This window comes from Elephas maximus, chromosome 1 (genome assembly GCF_024166365.1).
Source record: "Elephas maximus indicus isolate mEleMax1 chromosome 1, mEleMax1 primary haplotype, whole genome shotgun sequence".
NCBI classification, from domain to species: Eukaryota; Metazoa; Chordata; class Mammalia; order Proboscidea; family Elephantidae; genus Elephas; species Elephas maximus.
Window position 1 is genome coordinate 70,603,167 of NC_064819.1, and position 14,530 is coordinate 70,617,696.

At 37.3% G+C, this 14,530-nt stretch overlaps 1 long non-coding RNA gene across 2 annotated transcripts in view; it reads right to left on the minus strand.

The window, feature by feature from the left end:
• Positions 1-1,126: 1,126 nt before the first annotated feature.
• Positions 1,127-14,530, minus strand: part of LOC126076420 (uncharacterized) — a 138,561-nt gene continuing 125,157 nt past the window's right edge. For both annotated transcript variants that reach the window (XR_007517468.1, XR_007517467.1), the window contains exon 4: positions 1,127-1,295. This is a non-coding gene — a long non-coding RNA (uncharacterized LOC126076420). The remainder of the gene's footprint in view (positions 1,296-14,530) is intronic.

Consider the following 14,530-nt stretch of genomic DNA (forward strand, 5'->3'; position numbering starts at 1 on the left):
AACCATGTCCCAAGTATGTGAGACAAAGTCTCACCAAGCTTTAGGGGAACAAAAAAACAATATAAACCCATAAGCTAGAATATTTCTAAGCTATAAAATTGCCTCAACTACGTAGTTGCAGCTCAAGAAGCCAAAGTTAAGTATTATAATGACACGTGCAAAGAGCTGGAGAGAGAAAACCAAAAGGAAAGAACGTAATCGGCATTTATTAATTTGACAGAGCTGAAGAAAAAAAATTCAAAGCTCAAGTTGCAACACTGAAGGATTCCATGAGGAAAATATTAAATGACGCAGGAAACATCGAAAGAAGATGGAAAGAATACACAGAGTCATTACACCAAAAAGAATTGGTTGACATTTAACCATTTCAAGCGTAGCATATGATCGGGAAGAGATGGTACTGAAGGAAGAAGTTCAAGCTGCACTGAAGGCACTGGTAAAACAAAAGACTACAGAAATTGACAGAATACCAACTGAGATGTTTCAACAAAAGGATGCAGTGCTAAAAGCACTGACTCATCTATCCCAGGAGCTTTGGAAGATAGCTATCTGGCCAACCGACTGGAAGAGATCCATATTCATGCTTATTCCCCAAAAATGTGATCCAACCAAATACAGAAATTATTAAACAATATCATTAATATCACACGCAAGTAAAATTTCGGAAGATCATTCAAAAGCAGCTGCAGCAGTATATTGACAGGGAACTGCCAGACATTCAGGCCAGATTCAGAAGAGGACGTGGAACCAGGGGTATCATTGCTGATGTCAGAGGGACCCTGGCTGAAAGCAGAGAACACCAGAAAGATGTTTACCTGTATTTTATTGACTATACAAAGGCATTTGACTTTGTGGGTCATAACAAACTATGGATAACACTGCAAAGAAGAGGAATTCCAGAACACTTAATTGTGCTCATAAGGAATCTGTACACAGATTAAGAGGAAGTTGTTCGAACAGAACGTGGGGATACTGCCACAGACTGCCAAAAGAATGAACAAATCTGTCTTGGAAGAAGTACAACCAGAAAGCTTCTTAAAAGCAAGGATGGCGAGACTATGTATTACTTACTTTGGACATGTTATCAGGTGGGATCAGTCCCTGGAAAAGGACATCATGCTTGGTAGAATACAGGGTCAGTGAAAAAGAGGAAGACCTTCAATGAGATGGACTGACACAGTAGCTGCAACAGTGGGCTTAAGCATAACAACAATTGTGCGCATGGCGAAGGTCCGACAGTGTTTCATTCTGTGGTACACAGGGGTCACTATGAGTCGGAAGCAACTGGACGGCACCTGACAAAAACAACAACAACATGTAGTTCCAAGCAAAATAGGGTCTGGAAAATAACTGATACCTGTAGAAACACTTCATGAAAAGTGGAACAATCAAATTGGTCAATTAAGAGAGCAGGCCACTTGATTAGCCAAACCCAAACCATGAGGCGTATTCTCTTGGTGAGACCTACCCAACTAAAAATCCGAACGCGAAGTGGGTTCCAAACATTGCTTATTGCCTTCATTTCCTAGTACTTCTGTAACAAAAATCCTCAAGTGAGTGGCTTTAAAGAACAGAAATTAATTTTCTCCCAGTTCTAGAGGCTGAAAGTCTAAATCAGGGTCTTGGGCACATCAGTTCCTTCCTTGTTGGTAGTCCCATGTGTTCCTTGGTTCCTTAGCTTGTAGATGACTCTCATATGGCCTCTGTCTTTTCCCTGTGTATCTAATCTGCTCTTTTTACAACACAGAAGTGATTAAATTTAGAGCCAAACCTATTCTGATATGATCTAATTAAAATAACAAAACACTACTTCCAAAAAGGATTTCATCCATATGAATCGTCTAGGGCTTAGGATGTCAACACTTACTTTGGGGAGGGGACACAATTTAATCCATAACACTTATGATGATTGTGATTGTTATGGTATAAACTGTGTGTCAACTTGGTTGGGCCATGATTGTCAGTGTTTTGGCAGCTGTGTAATGTTGTGATCACTTCCCTGTCGAAATATATGATCATCCCCATAATGGAATCTGCTGAATGGCCCAGTGGGAGCAGGACCTGTGGTAGCTCACTGCCCCCTCAGCCTTCATCTCTCCACCCTCTGCTGCCTACTTCCTTCCTGCTCGCCTTGCCAAGGTTTTTTGGCTTGTTCTGGATCCCCCAGCTGCCTCTTGTTCGTTTGATCTCCGGTTCTTGGGACTTGAGATAGCAGCTTACCTGTCGACCTTGGAGTGACTCCATCATCACAGCCTGTGAGCAAAAGCCCTGTTCTCCAACCTGTCGATCTTGGGTTTGCCAGCCCCTGTGATTACATGAATCAGGAGAAACCTCTATCCTAATCCACAGACTGGGGACATTCCAGCCTCTACAATCGTATGAGCTGCTTCCTTGATATAAATCTCTGTCTATATGCATATTTATATGCTTTACTGGTTTTGCTTCTCTAGAAAACCCAGTTTAAGACAGTGATTATCCTCTTACTTCTGGCTTTGTTTTATCTTGATGCTTATATATTATTAGGCTGCCATTATTTTAAGACAAACTAGAAGTTAAATTTCTAGGTCCTGAGATGTGTGTAAGGAGCCCTGGTGGCACAGTGGTTAAGTGTTCAGCTGCTAACAGAAACAGCGGCAGTTGGAACTCACCAGCCATTCCAAAGGAGAAAGATGTGGCAATCCGCTTTGGTAAAGATTGCTGCCTTGGAACACTACAGGACAGTTTTACTCTGTCCTATAGGGTCTCTCTGAGCTGGAATTAACTCGATGGCAATGGGGTAGGACATGTGCATGAATGCCAAAGACTTACCCAAAGTTCTTTTATCAGTTTATTCTCCCACCTACAGTAAAGAGAATTTAACTTGATCCACATTTTTGCCAAGATTTACAACTGACTATCTTTTCAATTTTAACCACTTTGGTGGGTGCATTATGGTATTGTATATTCCCTGGTGAAAAACGTGGTTGAGCATGAATGAAATCCACCCTTTGGATATTCTTTTATAAAGTGTCTGTTGAGGTCCCTAAATAATTCCTCCCTCCACCCCTTGGGTTTTCTTTTCTTATGGATTTGAAGAAGTTCTTTATATGTTCTGATATGAGCCCTTTGAGTTCTTTGTGTCATAATTACCATCCCACAGTCTGTGGCTTGCTTTTTCATCCCTTATTGGTGTCTTTTGGTGAACAGAAGTTCTTAATTTTAGTGTATCTTTTTATTTTGTGATTTTGTGTCTTCTTTGTGAAATCTTTGTCTATCCCAATGTCAGAAAGATAATTTCCTATGTTTTCTTCTAAGTGCTTTAATATTCTGTATTTCCCATTCTGATATACCTTCAATGTGGTATTAAATTTTACTTTGGTGTAAAGTGAGTATCAAGTTTCATTTTTTTTGCAGTGTGGATTTCCAGTTGATGCAACACTATTCATTAGAAATATCATCCTTTACCTACTTCTCTGAAGTGCTGCTTTTATCGTGTGTCCTTTATCATCTTTGTACCAGTACCATATAATAAAAATTACTGTAGTCTTATAATAAGTTTTGCAATCTGGTAGACGTGTCCTCCAAGACTGCCTTGGTTATTCATGGCCTTTTGTATTTCTATATACATTTTTGAACTACCTAGTTAGTTTCCACAAAGAAACACTTGCTGGGGTTTAGACGATGTCCACCAGTACACCAATCTTGTCTTCTTCTGTTGTTACACCCATCAGATGAATTCTTCAATACAAACATTATTTTTCAGTTTTAAAATATTTATTTGATTCTTTTTGTGGTTCCCAATTCTCTCTTGAAATTCCTCCTGTTTTTTAACCTGTTTTTGTCCACCTTGTTCTATATGTTCTTAAACATCTTATTCATAGTTATTTTTAGCTATATTTGATAACTCCAGTGACTGAATCACCTATGTGTCTTTTCTGGTGTTTTTTAATTCTTTCTTTGTGTTTCATTTTTTTTCAACTTGCTTCATAAATTTTTGTTGGCTTCCAGACATCGTGGATGAAACACTGTACACTGTACAGGCTCTGGACAATGTTATACATTCCTCCAAAAAGGGCTAAGCGTTTGTTGGGTTTTTGTTCATTCGTTTGTTGTTGTTTTGTTTTAGCTATTGTTTCCTTTTGTTTTAGTCTTAGAAGAAATACAACCAGAATGTTCCTTAGAATTGAGGATGGCAAGAGTTTGGCTCACTTACTTTAAACACGTCATCAGGAAAGACCAATTGCTAGAAAAAGGCATCATGTTTGGTCAAGTAGAGGGTCAGTGAAAATGTGGGAAACCCACAATGAGTTGTCACAACACTGGACTCAAACACACCAATGACCATAAAGATGGCACAGGACCAGGAGACATTTCATTCTGTTATACATATAGTTGCTGTGAGTCAGGGATGATTCGATGGCATCTAACAATAAGAGTACCACCAGATCACCTGACCCTGTCAATCTTTTTTTTTTTCAGACTTTATTAGGGCTGGTCTACGTTCATTTTCTTTTACTATTGGAGTGTGTCACTCACTCCTAAAACACACTATTTCTGGAGTGTAGCCATTATTCCCAGAAACTCTGAGGTCTCAGCATAAAGCCCAGAGTATTTAACCAGGTATTTATCTTGGTGGGACATAAACTTACATCTGTTTCTTCCAGCACTGCATTGATGCTAAAATCTCTGCTCAGCTCTTTTGCCTCTCAGCTGCTGTTTTCTACTGGATTCTTTGAGACTCACCCCCATATATGCACAACTTAGGAGTTGGTCAACAACTTGAGGGAAAGCTGGACATAGGTTTTGGAGCTTCTTTCTCTGTTGTTCCTTCCTATCTGAGAATACTTCCCCTCTCTGGGATGTTATTCAACTGCTTTTGAACTCTGACCTCTGTTTCAGCACAGTAAAACTGCCACATTCTGAATCATTTCTAAATAGGGGCTTTGCAGTCATAGCAAGGTCCACCAATGGTGGACACAAACCATCCTCCAATTATCTAGCCTTAGTGAACTGGTTCACCTACAAGTAGCACTGACATCCCTTGTCATTTTTGTTCTTCCAGTCACTTTATAAACTAAAGCACCAATGTGAAATCCTGGAATGTTAAAACTAGAAAGGATCACATACTGTTTCCATTGTTTCAAATATAAGGAAGATAAACTGCACCCAGAGTTAAATAGTTGGTCCAAAATCTCTAAGATCTCTTTAAACAGATAACCCTCTACTTCCAAAGCCTTATATGAACCCTCTTTCATTGAAACATCTTACCATTTTCTTCTCTCTCTCCCATTCTAATAAAACTTTTTAAATTCCTCATGAATTTTTCTAGTTACTAGCACAAAGTGGCAATTTGATACTCTCACTGTTCAATATGATTATCTTGAAAAACTTATCTCCATAAGTACGATGGTTGCTTCAGTCAATTTTGATAACGTTATCTTCACTACTCTCCCTGCCCTTGAAGTGACAGGATTTCTTCACTGGCTGAATCTAAGAGAATGTTGCCACATCAGCTCAGGAAACCCTATCATAAACTAACTCATTGTGTAGTAGAGGTGAGACTAGATAGCATATGGCTTCCTTCTGCAAATGTGGTCTCATTCCATTAAAAAAATAAGGACGCAGCAACACATTCATCTCTGTTTCTGCCACTGTGAAATTAATGTCCAACAAACAAAATCTATATGCAGTTAAGTGTAATACAGAAGTTACTTTCATTTCTTTCTGCAATAGACAGCTTAGCCAACAAATTCATTCCCCTCCTTATAAAAATGCAGCTATTATTAGAATGGGAGCCAGAACTTTGTGGAAAAATTGATGAAAAGCAGTCAGCTAGGGTAAAGTTTCTATTTCTTCTAAGCATATAGGAACAATATTTTCTCTCCCTCTGGTATTCACAGGTGATCTACCAAATAATTAAATTTTAAACAGAAGTTACAGTAAAAACTTCAATGTGTAGATCAAAACCTAATTCCTTTTCCTCCTGGCCAAACAACTAGGGAAAGTTTCTCAGCATCCCTGTAGTTTGGTGTGGCCATATCATTGTGTTCTAGTCAACAGGAACGTGGTCAGTTTTCAGGCTGGCCCATAAAGACCTCTCACCCATGATCCTACCCTCTCTCTTTCCCCATCTGCCAGCTGAATGCAGAGAAGGTTAAGGTCTTAGATGGTGACGGAGCCTTATGATGGAACATGCTGGGGATCCCCACCCTTGCCATTGTCAACCAACATTTGACTATGATATGGGTGAGAAATATATTTTTATTGTGTTAAACTCCTCAGATTTTAGGATTTATCTGTTATAGAAACTAGTGTTATATTTTTAAACATTTTATTGAGAATATAACACACACACACAACTACAGTGTACAAGAGACAGTTTGCTGAATTATTATAAAGTGAGTACCCAGGTATATTAATTCAGGGTTCTCCAGGGAAACAGAACCAACAGAAGCTCACAGATGGCGATGGAGATGGAGATACAGAGACAGAGATACAGATACACAGAAAGAGAGAGATTTTAAGGAATTGGCTCAGGTGATTATGGGAACTGGCAAGTCCACGATCTACAGGTCAGGCAACAGGCTGGAAGCTCCAGCAACCTCAAGTCCAAAATCAACAGGCCAGGCAGACGGCAACTCTAGCAGGATATCTATGCTACAATATTGAGGCAGAAGTCCTTCTTCCCCAGGAAACTTCAGTTTTTGATCTTAAGGCCTTCAACTGACTGGATGATACTTACTTACATTATGGATAATCTTTCCCACTTAAAGTTAACTGATTTTAAGTGCTAATTGTATCTAAGTACCTTAGATATCACTAGACTAGGGTTTGACCAAACTCCTGGGCACCATGACCTAACCGAGTTGATACACAAAAAATAACCATCACTATGTGATCACACTCTAGGTCAAGATATGATCATTTTTAGCATCCCAAAAGAACCCCACATGCTTCTTCACAATCCTAATTCTCTAAAGTTAACCAGTATCTTGACTTTTATGACAACCATTTCCTTGCTTTTCTTTATATTTACAAGTACATAAATATGCTCACCAAACCTATACCTTTTGTTCGCCTATATTTAAATTTATATAAATGAAATAATGAGTAACCATTTCTTTTGGTCTGGCTTCTTTCACAATATTTGATTTGTGAGATTCTTGCAAGCTGTTGCATGAGGCTATAATTCATTTATTTTCACTGATGTACAATACTCCATTAAAAGAATATACCACAATTAATGTATCCATTCCATTGACAATGGACATCTCAGTAGTTTCCAATTTGGGAGACAGCATATGATCAAGAACTGATGGTACTGAAGGGAAAAGTCCAAGGTGGACTGCAGGCATGGGCAAAAAAAACAAGGCTTCAGGAAATGACAGAATATCAATTCAGATGTTTCAACAAATAGATGCAAAGCTGGAGGTGCTCACTATGCCAAGAAATTTGAAACAGAGCTAGCTAGCCAACTGACTGGAAGAGATCCATAAGAAAGGAGATCCAACAGAATGAGGAAATTATCAAACAATATCACTAATATCACAAACAAGTAAAATTTCGCTGAAGATCATTCAAAAGCGGTTGCAGCAGTACATTACAGGGAACTGCCAGGAGTTCAAGCCAGATTCAGAAAAGAATATGGAAGAAGAGATATCACTGCTGACGTCAGATGAATCCTGGCTGAAAGCAAAGAATACCAGAAGGATGTTTATCTGTATTTTATTGATTATGCAAAGGCACTCGGCTATGTGGATCTTAACAAATTATGGATAGAATTGTGAAGAAAGGGAATTCTAGAACACTTAATTATGCTCATGAGGAACCTGTAGCTACACCAAGAAGCAGTCGTCCAAAGAGAACAAGAGGATACTGCGTGGTTTAAAGTCAGGAAATTGTGTGTCAGGGTTGTATCCTTTCACTATACTTACTCAATGTGTATGCTAAGCAAATAATCCAAGAAGCTGGGCTATATGAAGAAGAACATGGTATCAGGATTAGAGGAAGACTCATTAACAACCTTCAACATACAGATGACACAACCTTGCTTGTGGAAACCAAAGAGGATTTGAAGCACTTGAAGATCAAAGACTACAGCCTTCAGTATGGATTACACTTCACCACAAAGAAAATAAAAATTCTCACAACTGGATCAATAAGCAGCATCACGATAAACAGATAAAATACTGAAGTTGTCAAGAATTTCATTTTATTTGGATCCGCAATCAAGACCCATGGAAGCAGCAGTCAAGATATCAAACAACGTATTGCACTGGGCAAATCTGCTGCAAAGGACATCTTTCAAATCTTAAAAAGCAAGTATGTTACTTTGATAACTAAGGTGCACCTGACCCAAAAAAAAAAAAAAAAAGGTCCACCTGACCCAAACCATGATATTTTTTATTGCTTTATAGGCATGTGAAAGCTCGAGAATGAATAAGGAAGACCAAAGAAGAATTGATATCTCTGAACTATGCTGTTGACAAAGAATATTGAATATACCAGGACTGCCAGAAGAACTAAAAAATCTGTCTAGGAAGAAGTACAGCCAGAATGCTCATCAGAAGCAAGGATGGCCAGACTTTGTCCCACGGCTTTGGACATGTTATCAGTAGGGACCAGTCCCTAGAGAAGGACATCATGCTTGGTAAAGTACAGGATCAACGAAAGAGAGGAAGACCTTCAATGAGATGGATTGACACAGTTCCTGCAACAATGGGCTTAAGCAGAGCAACTATTATGAAGATGGTGCAGTGCCAGGCAGTATTTCCTATCTGTTGTACATAGAGTCGCTATGAGTCGGAACCTACTGGATAACACCTACCAACAAGAACAAAAAATAATGCTGCTATAATAATTCTATTGTACCTATATGCTGGTGCACATGTGCACGAATTTCTAATGGATATATTCTTAAGGGAGCCCCGGTGGCACAGTGGTTAAGAGCCTGCCTACCAACCAAAAGGTTGGCAGTTCGAATTCACTAGCCACTCCCTGGAAACCCAGGCAGTTCTACTCTGTCCTATAGGGTCGCTCTGAGTCAGAATCAACTAGATGTCAATGGGTATATATGGTATATATTTTTAGGAGTAAAATTACTGGATATAGGGTACATGTATCTTTATTATTAAATAGTTCTAAAATATTTTCAAAGTGCATCAATTCATGCACCCACTTACAGTTATCAGAGTTCCCCACTGCTCTTCGTCCTCATCAACAGTTAGCAGTATTTAGCCAAATGTTTTTAATTTTAGTCATTTTCAGTTTATGTGGTGATGTCTCTTTGTGATTAAGCCCTCTTTCATATGTCTACTGGCCATTTAGATATCTTCTTTTATGAATGCCTGTTTACATCTCCTGCCCAATTTTCATTTTCTCACTAATCTGCAGGACTTCTACATTTACTCTTGGTACAAGCTGTTTGCCAGTTATATGTATCGCAAATATTCTTTCGTATTCAGAGACCTCACTTTTCACTCTTAGTGAAGTTTTAGGATAATTTGTTCCTAGGGAAAAGGAGTTGTTTCCTTAAATAATAGTAGTTTACATTTCGTGCTTAAAAAATCTTTCCCTATCCCAAGGTCATGAACATTCTCCCATATTATCCTCTAAATGAGTTATGGTTCTACCTTGAACATTTTTTTCATCATCCACCTGAAATTGCTTTTGTGTATGGCTCGAGGAATAGGTAAAGTTCAATTATTTTTCCCTATGAAAATCCAATTGTTCCAGCACCATTTATTCAAAGATTGTACTTCTCCGTGCGAATTACCTTCATCATAACTGAAGTGTCCATCTATACTCAAATCTATTTATGACTTCTAGTTCATCCATTAATCTACTTGTCTGTACTTGCACAAATACCATGCTGTCTTAATTACTGTATGTTTATTAAAGTCTCAATATTTAGTATAAAGAATAGATCCTTCGCATTTCTCAATCATCTTAGAGTCAGCTTGTCAATTACATTTAAAAATCTGTTGAAATATTGATCTGAACTGCAATGAATCTATAAATTTTTTTTTATAATATTGGTTCTTCTGATTAGTAAACTTGGCATATGCTTCTGTGTATTCAGGCCATCTTTAATTGCTCTCAGTAATGTTTTACAGTTTTCTATGTAGATGCCTTACACATCTTTTTTTATATTTATTCATATATTTTTATATTTTATGCTACTCAATATTTTTAAACTTTTCTGTAACATTTGATTTCCTTGTAATATAGAATACAATTCATTTTTATTGTTCATGCATCCAACAAACTTTCTAAATTCATTAATTCTAATAATTTATCTGTAGAACATTCAAGATTTTCTATTCATAGTCATATCCTTCAAAAAATATGAAAGTTTCGTTTCTTCCTTTCTAATGCTTATAACTTTTTTCTTTGTCTTGATTTATTTATAGGCTATCCAATAAAATGATGACTAGAAATGGTGATAGCTGGCATCTTTCTTATGTTCAATACACAAAAGAAAGTTTTCAACAATTTATAATTAGGTATGATGTTTGCTGTCGGTTATTTTAGTAACGCTTTATCAGAATAATGACGTTTCCCTTTATTCATACTTTGCTAAGAGTGTTTATCATTAGCAGATGTTGGATTTAATCACACAATTTTTATGTCCATTTAATTGACTTTTTTTTTTTCCTTTATTCTATCAATGTGATGAGTGCACTGGTTCCATGCATAATATTAAAGAAACCTTGCATTCCTGGAATAAAACAAGTTTAGTATCACATTTTATCATTTTTATATAATTCTGGATCTGATTTTCTCTGTGTTTTTCAGGATATTTTCATCCATATTTATGAGTATTTGCCAGTAATTTCCTTTTCTTGTAATGCCCTTATTAGGTTTTCATATTAAAGTTATGTTGGTCTCATTAAGTGCCATATTTTTTGCATCAGAGGGTATTTCTCTTTTCATTTTTTTCTGGAAGACTTTTAAGTTAATGTTTGATAAAATTCGCCATTAAAGCCATATGGACCCAGAGTTTCCTTGTAGGATGTTTTTTGATTATAGAGTCAATATCTTTAATAGATAGAAGGCTATTTACAGTTTCTGCTTCTTTATGTATCAGTTTTAAAAGGTGAATTTTCTTAGGCATTTGTTAATCTATTTTTTCAATTTATTGACACAAATAATGTGTTGTTTATCATATCCTTACATTATTATTTCTGCAAGATTTTTAGCAATGTCCCCTCTGTCATTCCTACTTTGTGCCTTCTCTCCTCTTTTTTCATCAGTTTCACCAGGAGTTTATCAATTTTATTAATCCTGTCAAAAAAACAGCTTTTGGCTTTGTTGATGTTCTCTAGCATATGGCCCTTTGTTTTATTAATTTCTACTCTTACAATTCTATTTCCTTCCTTTCACTGGATTTATTTTTATATTTTCTAGGGATGCTAATTTCACTAATTTTCAGCCCTTTGTCTTTTCTAATATGTGCATTTAAGTTATAAATATCCACCTAAGAACTGCTTTAGTAACAGCTCACAGGTTTTGATATGTAGTTTTCTTAAATTTGAGTCTGTTAATACAAATATCTACAACCCTCGTGGGTGCGTTTCTATCATTCATTGTTTCTACTAGATTAAGTTGCCTTGTCTCCTTGAGTATCTATTTATTTCTTATTGAGTGCTGGTCTTTATAATTTGAAATTTGTCGGTATAAACAACTTTGTCTTAGATAATTAGGACGATATAAAATTCTTCCCAAAAAAGATTTTTATTTACTCTTACCAGATTCCCATGAGTGTTAGCAAGCTTGGATCATCTTGAACGAATCTTAGGAACTGCAATATTTCTTGGGACACCTAGGTGACTCTAAGTTGGGCTGCAGTCCATACAAAGGCTGTCTGAACTCTGGTTTTCTCAACTCCTAGTGGCAGCCCATTGGGCTCCCAATCCAAGCCCCAGGGAGGTTACCAGGGTGACCTTTGGTGAGTCTTTAACTACAACTTAGTTTTCTTTAGCCCCATGAACTATTAAGAAGTACTTCTCAGACTTTCAGTTAAGTCCTCTGATAAGCAATATCCCCAGTTTAAAAAGAGCTCCAAATGTGAGACTCACCACTCTGAGTTTCTGTTCTCTGTAAGATACTGCCTTGATATCTCTTTACCTCTTTGTTAGTCCTCCAGTGCTTTTAAGCAGATTTTTTTTACACCTTATCTAGCTTTTCTAATTGCCCATGAAAACATTGGCTTGATTTACTTGGTCTGCTTCAGCTATCACTTACCTTCACTAGATAAAAAAAGTAAAGTTAAAATAAAGAAGTTATTTGCACATGAATCTGTTCTAAACTTCTCAAAAAAAATTGATTTTTTTTTCCAGCTTAACAATACACTAAGTTTAAAAGTATGATCATTTGAATGATATCTTCAAAATTAACATTAGCCTTTGGGATATTACCTGTCCCTCAGGCTAAATGGTTAAAATTGCCTAAATAAAAAAATAGTACTGGGTGCCTCTGCGCCCCAATGTTTCATTTATCCTTTGCATAAGAACATTTTATGTGCCTGTTGTTTTTAGCATTTAAATTGCATTATGGAGAATTTAGAATCCTATATATCTTATTCTGTTTATGTAGTTATAAGCTGTGATCTTTTACAGGCAATCAGTCAGTCTTTTTGACTATCTCCATCAATAAAGGCAAAGCATAAGTTAGCAGGTAGCTTTAGTCTACTCCCATATCAATCAGCTCCCCCTTTGTCACCTCTAGCCCTTAATTTCAACCATTGTATTGTTCCAAACTCTTCTTAATAATGAAATTCTATCAGTTCTATGTAGGAACATTCTTTATATACATACATACACATTCCGGGCTGATGTCTCCTGCCACAAAATGTGTACCTGACTCAAGTAGAGCTTCTGAGTGACAAAAACAAAACATTTACAAGTTTCCTGAAACACCCAAGTCTGGTTCAGATACAGTAAAGGGAATGGGGTAAGAAACGTCTTGTTCATAGTACTCTGACATTCTACCACCAACTTCTAGCCCCAATGGCAAAGGATATTTTCAAACAAATGTCTAACAAATTGGTACAGACGATTAAAAAATAAGTTGTCTATAACCCTGAAGACAACTCATTTATAAGCAAGGCTGTCTGTGTCTCTAGGTCATGTCTAGAAGAAACAAGGGATAAACACTTAATAGCAATTAAAAAAACCAAAACCCAAATCCATTGCTGTCGAGTTGATTTCGATTCGTAACAACCCCATAGGACAGAGTAGAACTATTCCACAGGGTTTCCAAGGAAGAGCTGGTGGATTTGAACTGCCAACCTTTTGGTTACCAGCCGAGCTCTTAACTACTGCACTGCCAGGGCTCCTTTGGGGACACTATGAGTCGGAATCGACTCAATGACAACAGGCTTTTTTTTTTTTTTTTTTAGTAGTAATAGCTGACATTTACTGAGTGTCTTAAATGTGCCAATCACTGTGCTAAACATGGCATAAGTGTTATTTCTATATTGGAAACCGCCTTACAAAGTAGCTATTATCTTCAGATAAGGAAACTGGGGTCTCCATATGTCAAAGCAATGTCAAGGCAGAATTCAACAAGGTCCCCAAGGCCCCTTCTCTCTTATTTGACCTCCCTCTCTAAAGCCTGTGAAGTCAGGAAAGAGTCCCTTCTAGGACACAACTTCCTGTTTCCTCTCAATCTTTTATTCCATTCATTTAAAAATGGTTATTGATCATCCACTATGAGCCTGACATATTCTAAGCACTGAAAAAAATTACAATAAATGGGACACACAAGGTTCTTGCACTCATAAAGCTTGCATTTTAGTATAGATAAAAGACAGTAATCAAGTAAACAAATAAGAATATTTTATACAGAGGTAGTCCCTGAGGGGTGCAAATGGTTAAACACTTGGCTGCTAACCTAAAGGTTGGAGGCTCAAGTCCATACAGAGGCACCTTGGAAGAAAGCCCTGGTGATCTTCTTCAAAAAATCAGTTACTGAAAACCCTACAGAGCTCAGTTCTACTCTGACACACATGGGCTGACCATGAGTCAGAACTGACTCCAATGGCACCTGGTAAATATTTTGCAGAAAATAAAATGGGAAATGAAGGCTAATTGAGATAAGGTAATTAGGGAAGGTATTTCTGAAGAGGCAACTTTCAAGCTGAAATGATGAAAATGGGCCCAGCCAAGCAAAGACTTAAGGGAAGAGTATTCCCAACAGAGGGAACAACAGGAGAAAAGACCCTAAGGCAACGTATCCTCTACCTCAGATATCCAGTTTTTCCGTATTCTCTCCCTCTTTTAAAAACCTCAGGTGAAAATAACAAAAAAGACCTGAAATTTTTGACCTTCTCAGAGGTTACTGCATTTTATCAGGATCAAAAGCTTAACTGGAGTCCCTGCATTTGAAATTGGTTAATGTGCTCCACTGTTAACCCAAAGGTTGAAGGTTCGAGTCCACCCATAGGCACTTCAAAGAAAGGCTGATCAATCTACTTCTGAAAATTAGCTATTGAAAACCCTATGGAGCACAGTTCTACTCTGACACACATGAAGTGACCATGAGTTGG